This window comes from Trichomycterus rosablanca, chromosome 14 (assembly GCF_030014385.1).
Source record: "Trichomycterus rosablanca isolate fTriRos1 chromosome 14, fTriRos1.hap1, whole genome shotgun sequence".
NCBI classification, from domain to species: domain Eukaryota; kingdom Metazoa; phylum Chordata; class Actinopteri; order Siluriformes; family Trichomycteridae; genus Trichomycterus; species Trichomycterus rosablanca.
The window spans coordinates 32426099-32437622 of NC_086001.1; the positions used below are offsets into that span (position 1 = coordinate 32426099).

At 18.2% G+C, this 11524-nt stretch overlaps 1 pseudogene; it reads left to right on the forward strand.

Moving 5' to 3' along the window:
* Window positions 1-10610, forward strand: part of LOC134326306 (zinc finger protein 271-like) — a 77482-nt pseudogene extending 66872 nt beyond the window's left edge.
* Window positions 10611-11524: the final 914 nt, after the last annotated feature.

Below are 11524 nucleotides of genomic sequence, written 5' to 3' on the forward strand. Positions count from 1 at the left end.
GTATTTTATTATTTATACTGTTATAAATGTATTTTATTATTTATAATGTTATAAATGTATTTGATTATTTATACTGTTATAAATGTATGTGGTTATTTAAAATGTTATAAATGTATTTGGTTATCTATAATGGTATAAATGTATTTTATTATTTATAATGTTATAAATGTATTTTATTATTTATAATGTTATAAATGTCTTTTATTATTTATAATGTTATTAATTTTTTTTTATTATTTATAATTTTATAAATGTATTTTATTATTTATAATGTTATAAATGCTTTTTTTATAATTTATAATATTATAAATGTATTTTATTATTTATAATGTCATGAATGTTTTTTTATTATTTATAATGTTATAAGTGTATTTTATTATTTATAATGTTATAAATGCTTTTTTTATAATTTATAATGTTATAAATGTATTTTATTATTTATAATGTTATAAATTGTATTATTTATAATGTCATGAATGTATTTTATTATTTATAATGTTATAAATATTTTTTTTATTATTTATAATGTTATAAATGTATTTGGTTATTTATAATGTTATAAATGTATTTTATTATTTAAAATGTTATAAATGTTTTTTTTAATTATTTATAATGTTATAAATGTATTTGGTTATTTATAATGTTATAAATGTATTTGGTTATTTATAATGTTATAAATGTATTTTGTTATTTATAATGTTATAAATGTTTTTTTTTATATTTATAATGTTATAAATGTATTTGATTATTTATAATGTTATAAATGTATTTAATTATTTATAATGTTATAAATGTATTTGATTATTTTTAATGTTACAAATGTATTTGATTATTTATAATGTTATAAATGTATTTGATTATTTATAATGTTATAAATGTATATTATTATTTATAATGTTATAAATGTATTTATTATTTATAATGTTATAAATGTATTAGATTTTTTATAATGTTATAAATGTATTTGATTATTTATAATGTTATAAATGTATTTGGTTATTTATAATGTTATGAATGTATTTGATTATGTATAATGTTATAAATGTATTTTATTATTTTTAATGTTACAAATGTATTTGGTTATTTATAATGTCATAAATGTGTTTTATTATTTATAATGTTATAAGTGTAATTTATTATTTATAATGTTATAAATGTATTTGATTATTTATAATGTTATAAGTGTATTTGATTATTTATAATGTTAAATGTATTTGATTATTTATAATGTTATAAATGTATTTGGTTATTTATAATGTTAAATGTATTTGATTATGTATAATGTTATAAATGTATTTGATTATGTATAATGTTATAAATGTATTTGATTATTTATAATGTTATAAATGTATTTGGTTATTTATAATGTTAAATGTTTTTTTTTATATTTATAATGTTATAAATGTATTTGAATATTTATAATGTTATAAATGTATTTATTATGTATAATGTTATAAATGTATTTGATTATGTATAATGTTATAAATGTATTTGATTATTTATAATGTTATGAATGTATTTTATTATTTATAATGTTATGAATGTTTTTTTATTATTTATAATGTTATAAATGTATTTGAATATTTATAATGTTATAAATGTATTTATTATGTATAATGTTATAAATGTATTTGATTATGTATAATGTTATAAATGTATTTGATTATTTATAATGTTATAAATGTATTTGGTTATTTATAATGTTAAATGTTTTTTTTTATATTTATAATGTTATAAATGTATTTGAATATTTATAATGTTATAAATGTATTTTATTATGTATAATGTTATAAATGTATTTGATTATGTATAATGTTATAAATGTATTTGATTATTTATAATGTTATGAATGTATTTTATTATTTATAATGTTATGAATGTTTTTTTATTATTTATAATGTTATAAATGTATTTGAATATTTATAATGTTATAAATGTATTTATTATGTATAATGTTATAAATGTATTTGATTATGTATAATGTTATAAATGTATTTGATTATTTATAATGTTATAAGTGTATTTTATTATTTATAATGTTATAAATGCTTTTTTTATAATTTATAATGTTATAAATGTATTTGATTATTTATACTGTTATAAATGTATGTGGTTATTTAAAATGTTATAAATGTATTTGGTTATCTATAATGGTATAAATGTATTTTATTATTTATAATGTTATAAATGTATTTTATTATTTATAATGTTATAAATGTCTTTTATTATTTATAATGTTATTAATTTTTTTTTATTATTTATAATTTTATAAATGTATTTTATTATTTATAATGTTATAAATGCTTTTTTTATAATTTATAATATTATAAATGTATTTTATTATTTATAATGTCATGAATGTTTTTTTATTATTTATAATGTTATAAGTGTATTTTATTATTTATAATGTTATAAATGCTTTTTTTATAATTTATAATGTTATAAATGTATTTTATTATTTATAATGTTATAAATTGTATTATTTATAATGTCATAAATGTATTTTATTATTTATAATGTTATAAATATTTTTTTTATTATTTATAATGTTATAAATGTATTTGGTTATTTATAATGTTATAAATGTATTTTATTATTTAAAATGTTATAAATGTATTTGGTTATTTATAATGTTATAAATGTATTTCGTTATTTATAATGTTATAAATGTTTTTTTTTATATTTATAATGTTATAAATGTATTTGATTATTTATAATGTTATAAATGTATTTAATTATTTATAATGTTATAAATGTATTTGATTATTTTTAATGTTACAAATGTATTTGATTATTTATAATGTTATAAATGTATTTGATTATTTATAATGTTATAAATGTATATTATTATTTATAATGTTATAAATGTATTTATTATTTATAATGTTATAAATGTATTCGATTTTTTATAATGTTATAAATGTATTTGATTATTTATAATGTTATAAATGTATTTGGTTATTTATAATGTTATGAATGTATTTGATTATGTATAATGTTATAAATGTATTTTATTATTTTTAATGTTACAAATGTATTTGGTTATTTATAATGTCATAAATGTGTTTTATTATTTATAATGTTATAAGTGTAATTTATTATTTATAATGTTATAAATGTATTTGATTATTTATAATGTTATAAGTGTATTTGATTATTTATAATGTTAAATGTATTTGATTATTTATAATGTTATAAATGTATTTGGTTATTTATAATGTTAAATGTATTTGATTATGTATAATGTTATAAATGTATTTGATTATGTATAATGTTATAAATGTATTTGATTATTTATAATGTTATAAATGTATTTGGTTATTTATAATGTTAAATGTTTTTTTTTATATTTATAATGTTATAAATGTATTTGAATATTTATAATGTTATAAATGTATTTATTATGTATAATATTATAAATGTATTTGATTATGTATAATGTTATAAATGTATTTGATTATTTATAATGTTATGAATGTATTTTATTATTTATAATGTTATGAATGTTTTTTTATTATTTATAATGTTATAAATGTATTTGAATATTTATAATGTTATAAATGTATTTATTATGTATAATGTTATAAATGTATTTGATTATGTATAATGTTATAAATGTATTTGATTATTTATAATGTTATAAATGTATTTTATTATTTATAATGTTATAAATGTATTTTATTATTTATAATGTTATAAATGTCTTTTATTATTTATAATGTTATTAATTTTTTTTTATTATTTATAATTTTATAAATGTATTTTATTATTTATAATGTTATAAATGCTTTTTTTATAATTTTTAATATTATAAATGTATTTTATTATTTATAATGTCATGAATGTTTTTTTATTATTTATAATGTTATAAGTGTATTTTATTATTTATAATGTTATAAATGCTTTTTTTATAATTTATAATGTTATAAATGTATTTTATTATTTATAATGTTATAAATGTATTTTATTATTTATAATGTTATAAATGTATTTTATTATTTATAATGTTATAAATGTATTTGATTATTTATACTGTTATAAATGTATTTGGTTATTTAAAATGTTATAAATGTATTTGGTTATTTATAATGGTATAAATGTATTTTATTATTTATAATGTTATAAATGTATTTGGTTATTTATAATGTTATAAATGTATTTTATTATTTATAATGTTATAAAAAATTTTTTATTATTTTTAATGTTATAAATGTCTTTTATTATTTATAATGTTATTAATTTTTTTTTATTATTTATAATTTTATAAATGTATTTTATTATTTATATTGTTATAAATGCTTTTTTTATAATTTATAATATTATAAATGTATTTTATTATTTATAATGTCATGAATGTTTTTTTATTATTTATAATGTTTTAAATGTTTTTGATTATTTATAATGTTATAAATTTATTTGGGTTTTTATAATGTTATAAATGTATTTTATTATTTATAATGTTATAAATGTATTTTATTATTTATAATGTTATAAATGTATTTTATTATTTATAATGTTATAAATGTATTTGATTATTTATACTGTTATAAATGTATTTGGTTATTTAAAATGTTATAAATGTATTTGGTTATTTATAATGGTATAAATGTATTTTATTATTTATAATGTTATAAATGTATTTGGTTATTTATAATGTTATAAATGTATTTTATTATTTATAATGTTATAAATTTTTTTTTATTATTTTTAATGTTATAAATGTCTTTTATTATTTATAATGTTATTAATTTTTTTTTATTATTTATAATTTTATAAATGTATTGTATTATTTATATTGTTATAAATGCTTTTTTTATAATTTATAATATTATAAATGTATTTTATTATTTATAATGTCATGAATGTTTTTTTATTATTTATAATGTTTTAAGTGTATTTTATTATTTATAATGTTATAAATGCTTTTTTTATAATTTATAATGTTATAAATGTATTTTATTATTTATAATGTTATAAATTTTATTATTTATAATGTCATAAATGTATTTTATTATTTATAATGTTATAAATATTTTTTTATTATTTATAATGTTATAAATGTATTTGGTTATTTATAATGTTATAAATGTATTTTATTATTTATAATGTTATAAATGTTTTTTTTTTATTATTTATAATGTTATAAATGTATTTGGTTATTTATAATGTTATAAATGTATATGAATATTTATAATGTTATAAATGTATTTATTATGTATAATGTTATAAATGTATTTGATTATTTATAATGTTATAAATGTATTTGATTATTTATAATGTTATGAATGTTTTTTTATTATTTATAATGTTATAAATGTATTTGAATATTTATAATGTTATAAATGTATTTGGTTATTTATAATGTTATAAATGTATTTTATTATTTATAATGTTATAAAAATTTTTTTATTATTTATAATGTTATAAATGTCTTTTATTATTTATAATGTTATTAATTTTTTTTATTATTTATAATTTTATAAATGTATTTTATTATTTATAATGTTATAAATGTATTTTATTATTTATAATGTTATAAATGTATTTGATTATTTATACTGTTATAAATGTATTTGGTTATTTACAATGTTATAAATGTATTTGAATATTTATAATGTTATAAATGTATTTGGTTATTTATAATGTTATAAATGTATTTTATTATTTATAATGTTATAAATGTATTTTATTTTTTATAATGTTATAAATGTATTTTATTATTTATAATGTTATAAATGTATTTTATTATTTATAATGTTATAAATGTATTTGATTATTTATACTGTTATAAATGTATTTGGTTATTTAAAATGTTATAAATGTATTTGGTTATTTATAATGGTATAAATGTATTTTATTATTTATAATGTTATAAATGTATTTTATTATTTATAATGTTATAAAAATTTTTTTATTATTTATAATGTTATAAATGTCTTTTATTATTTATAATGTTATTAATTTTTTTTTATTATTTATAATTTTATAAATGTATTTTATTATTTATCATGTTATAAATGCTTTTTTTATAATTTATAATATTATAAATGTATTTTATTATTTATAATGTCATGAATGTTTTTTTATTATTTATAATGTTTTAAGTGTATTTTATTATTTATAATGTTATAAATGCTTTTTTTATAATTTATAATGTTATAAATGTATTTTATTATTTATAATGTTATAAATTTTATTATTTATAATGTCATAAATGTATTTTATTATTTATAATGTTATAAATATTTTTTTATTATTTATAATGTATAAATGTATTTGGTTATTTATAATGTTATAAATGTATTTTATTATTTATAATGTTATAAATGTTTTTTTTTATTATTTATAATGTTATAAATGTATTTGGTTATTTATAATGTTATAAATGTATTTGATTATTTATAATGTTATAAATGTATATTATTATTTGTAATGTTATAAATGTATTTTATTATTTATAATGTTATAAATGTATTTGGTTATTTAAAATGTTATAAATGTATTTGGTTATTTATAATGTTATAAATGTATTTTATTATTTATAATGTTATAAAAAATTTTTTTATTATTTATAATGTTATAAATGTATTTTATTATTTATAATGTTATTAATTGTTTTTTATTTTTTATAATTTTATAAATGTATTTTATTATTTATAATGTTATAAATGCTTTTTTTTATAATTTATAATGTTATAAATGTATTTTATTATTTATAATGTCATAAATGTATTTTATTATTTATAATGTTATAAATGTATTTTATTATTTATAATGTTATAAATATTTTTTTTATTATTTATAATGTTATAAATTTATTTGGTTATTCATAATGTTATAAATGTATTTTATTATTTATAATGTCATAAATGTATTTTATTATTTATAATGTTATAAGTGTATTTGATTATTTATAATGTTAAATGTATTTGATTATTTATAATGTTATAAATGTATTTGGTTATTTATAATGTTAAATGTATTTGATTATGTATAATGTTATAAATGTATTTGATTATTTATAATGTTTTAAATGTATTTGATTATTTATAATGTTATAAATGCATTTAATTATTTATAATGTTATAAATGTATTTATTATTTATAATGTTATAAATGTATTTGATTATGTATAATGTTATAAATGTATTTGATTATTTATAATGTTATAAATGTATTTGAATATTTATAATGTTATAAATGTATTTATTATTTATAATGTTATAAATGTATTTGATTATGTATAATGTTATAAATGTATTTGATTATTTATAATGTTATAAATGTATTTGATTATTTATAATGTTATAAATTTATTTGGGTTTTTATAATGTTATAAATGTATTTTATTATTTGTAATGTTATAAATGTATTTCATTATTTGTAATGTTATAAATGTATTTTATTATTTATAATGTTATAAATGTATTTGGTTATTTATAATGTTATACATGTATTTGGTTATTTATAATGTTATGAATGTGTTTGATTATTTATAATGTTATAAATTTATTTGGTTATTTATAATGTTATAAATGTATTTTATTATTTATAATGTCATAAATGTATTTTATTATTTATAATGTTATAAGTGTAATTTATTATTTATATTGTTATAAGTGTATTTGATTATTTATAATGTTAAATGTATTTGATTATTTATAATGTTATAAATGTATTTGGTTATTTATAATGTTAAATGTATTTGATTATGTATAATGTTATAAATGTATTTGATTATTTATAATGTTTTAAATGTATTTGATTATTTATAATGTTATAAATGCATTTGATTATTTATAATGTTATAAATGTATTTATTATTTATAATGTTATAAATGTATTTGATTATGTATAATGTTATAAATGTATTTGATTATTTATAATGTTATAAATGTATTTGAATATTTATAATGTTATAAATGTATTTATTATTTATAATGTTATAAATGTATTTGATTATGTATAATGTTATAAATGTATTTGATTATTTATAATGTTATAAATGTTTTTGATTATTTATAATGTTATAAATTTATTTGGGTTTTTATAATGTTATAAATGTATTTTATTATTTGTAATGTTATAAATGTATTTCATTATTTGTAATGTTATAAATGTATTTTATTATTTATAATGTTATAAATGTATTTGGTTATTTATAATGTTATACATGTATTTGGTTATTTATAATGTTATAAATGTATTTGATTATTTATAATGTTATAAGTTTTTTTTATTATTTATAATGTTATAAATGTATTTGATTATTTGTAATGTTATAAATGTATTTTATTATTTATAATTTAATAAATGTATTTTATTATTTATAATTTTATAAATGTTTTTTTTCATTATTAATAATTTTATAAATGTTTTTTTTTATTATTTATGATGTTATAAATGTTTTTTTTTATAATGTTATAAATGTATTTGATTATTTATAATGTTATAAATGTATTTGATTATTTACAATGTTATAAATGTATTTGATTATTTATAATGTTATAAGTTTTTTTTATTATTTATAATGTTATAAATGTATTTATTATTTATAATGTTATAAATGTATTTGATTATTTATGATGTTATAAATGTATTTGATTATTTATAATGTTATAAATGTATTTGATTATTTATAATGTTATAAATGTGTTTGATTATTTATAATGTTATAAATGTATTTGATTATTTTCTGCTTCAGAACTGAACAAGGATTTCTGCTGCTCCTCGTGTCCACGTTCCTCTACAATCCAAAATCAGCTCCACAATCACATCAAGAGCTGCAACCATGATAAATATGAGACTCTGGTGAAGATTAAGACTGAACATGAGGATCTGATGCCCACCAGAAGCTCCAGTAATCAGCAAACGTCCTCTGGTACTGTCAGCATTCACACCTCTCTCAGTCCCACACAGGAAGAAGGAAACGTCTGCTCACAGTGTGGGAAGAGCTTCAGGTTCCAGAGTCATCTCAAAATACACCAGCGCATTCACACTGGAGAGAAACCGTATCAGTGCTCACAGTGTGGAAAGAGTTTTAATGAACAGAGTAAGCTCAAAATACACCAGCGCATTCACACTGGGGAGAAACCGTATCAGTGTTCACAGTGTGAGAAGAGTTTTAATACAAAGAGTAAGCTTAAAATACACCAGCGCATTCACAATGGAGAGAAATCGTATCAGTTTTCACAGTGTGGGAAGAGTTTTAATCAACGGTATTCTCAAAATACACCAGCGCATTCACACTGGAGAGAAACCGTATCAGTGTTCACAGTGTGGGAAGAGTTTTATTACACAGGGTAATCTCAAAATACACCAGCGCATTCACACTGGAGAGAAACCGTATCAGTGTTCACAGTGTGGCAAGAGTTTTAATACAAAGAGTGAGCTTAAAATACACCAGCGCATTCACACTGGAGAGAAACCGTATCAGTGTTCACAGTGTGGGAAGCATTTTAATACAAAGAGTGAGCTTAAAATACACCAGCGCATTCACACTGGAGAGAAACCGTATCAGTGCTCACAGTGTGGGAAGAGTTTTAATCAACAGGGTAATCTCAAAATACACCAGCACATTCACACTGGAGAGAAACCGTATCAGTGCTCACAGTGTGGGAAGAGTTTTAATCAACAGGGTAATCTCAAAATACACCAGCACATTCACACTGGAGAGAAACCGTATCAGTGCTCACAGTGTGGAAAGAGTTTTAATATACAGAGTAATCTGAAAAGACACCAGCGTGTTCACACTGGAGAGAAACCGTATCAGTGCTCACAGTGTGGAAAGAGTTTTATTACAAAGAGTGAGCTTAAAGTACACCAGCACGTTCACACTGGAGAGAAACCGTATCAGTGCTCACAGTGTGGGAAGAGTTTTATTACACAAAGTAATCTCAATAAACACCAGCGCGTTCACACTGGATAAAAACCGTATCAGTGCTCACAGTGTGGAAAGAGTTTTATTACAGAGAGAGCTTAAAGTACACCAGCGCGTTCACACTGGAGAGAAACCGTATCAGTGCTCACAGTGTGGAAAGAGTTTTATTACACAAAGTAATCTCAAAACACAACAGCGCATTCACACTGGAGAGAAACCATATCAGTGCTCACAGTGTGGAAAGAGTTTTAATTGACAGTCATCTGAAAAGACACCAGCGCGTTCACACTGGAGAGAAACCGTATCAGTGCTCACAGTGTGGAAAGAGTTTTAATGAACAGAGTAAACTCAAAATACACCAGCGCGTTCACACTGGAGAGAAACCGTATTAGTGCTCACAGTGTGGGAAGAGTTTTATTACACAAAGTAATCTCAAAACACACCAGCGCGTTCACACTGGAGAGAAACCGTATCCGTGCTCACAGTGTGGAAGGGTTTTAATCAACAGGGTAATCTTAAAATACACCAGCGCATTCACACTGGAGAGATACCATATCAGTGCTCACAGTGTGAGAAGAGTTTTATTACACAAAGTAATCTCAAAACACACCAGCGCATTCACACTGGAGAGAAACCATATCAGTGCTCACAGTGTGGAAAGAGTTGTAATGGACAGAGTCATCTGAAAAGACACCAGCGCGTTCACACTTGAGAGAAACCGTATCCGTCCTCACAGTGTGGAAGGGTTTTAATCAATAGGGTAATCTTAAAATACACCAGCGCATTCACACTGGAGAGAAACCGTATCATTGCTCACAGTGTGAGAAGAGTTTTATTACACAAAGTAATCTCAAAACACACCAGCGCATTCTTACTGGAGTGAAACTGTATTGGTGCTCACAGTGTGGAAAGAGTTTTAATATACAGAGTAATCTCAAATTACACCAGCGCATTCACACTGGAGAGAAACCATACCAGTGGTCACAGTGTGGAAAGAGTTTGAATTAGGGATGCATCAATACCATTTTTTCCCAACCGAGTACAAGTACATGTATTTTTGTACTTGCCGATACCGATACCTTTTTAGAATGATACAATCTGGAGCATTATGGAATAGTGTAGTTTTTAGTGTAAAATAGTGCAATGGAAAAGTTTATTTGTTCCTTTGAGTACACGCACTGAACAGAAACCAACGGTCTCACAAATACCGTTTTTTTTTAAAACAAAAACACACGTGAAAAGTGAAGAGAAGTTTAGTGATACCACGTCCAAAAATGCACGTCAACAAGTAGCGAGTGATCAGTGTTTGTGCGCTGATGTGATGAAATTAAGGAGGAAAAATAAATGAATCTAAGTGGATTTGGCAACACGAATAGCGTGGATTGTTCTGTAGTGAGTTGGAGGTTAATAAATATTTTTGCAATGTTGGTGATTTGTTGTTATGTTTTGTAGAGAACGATCAGGTCAGAAATACTGTAAAATGTGTGTGTGTGCTGGTGTATTCTGATATAAACTATATTATCCCCCTGTCCCACCTGTTTACACTCCTCTCCTGCGTTTCCCCTCACACCGTATCCTGCGTTCTCATTGGCTGTTCGACATGTCACTCATCCCCAGCCGAGCGCTCGGCGAGCCGGTCGGATC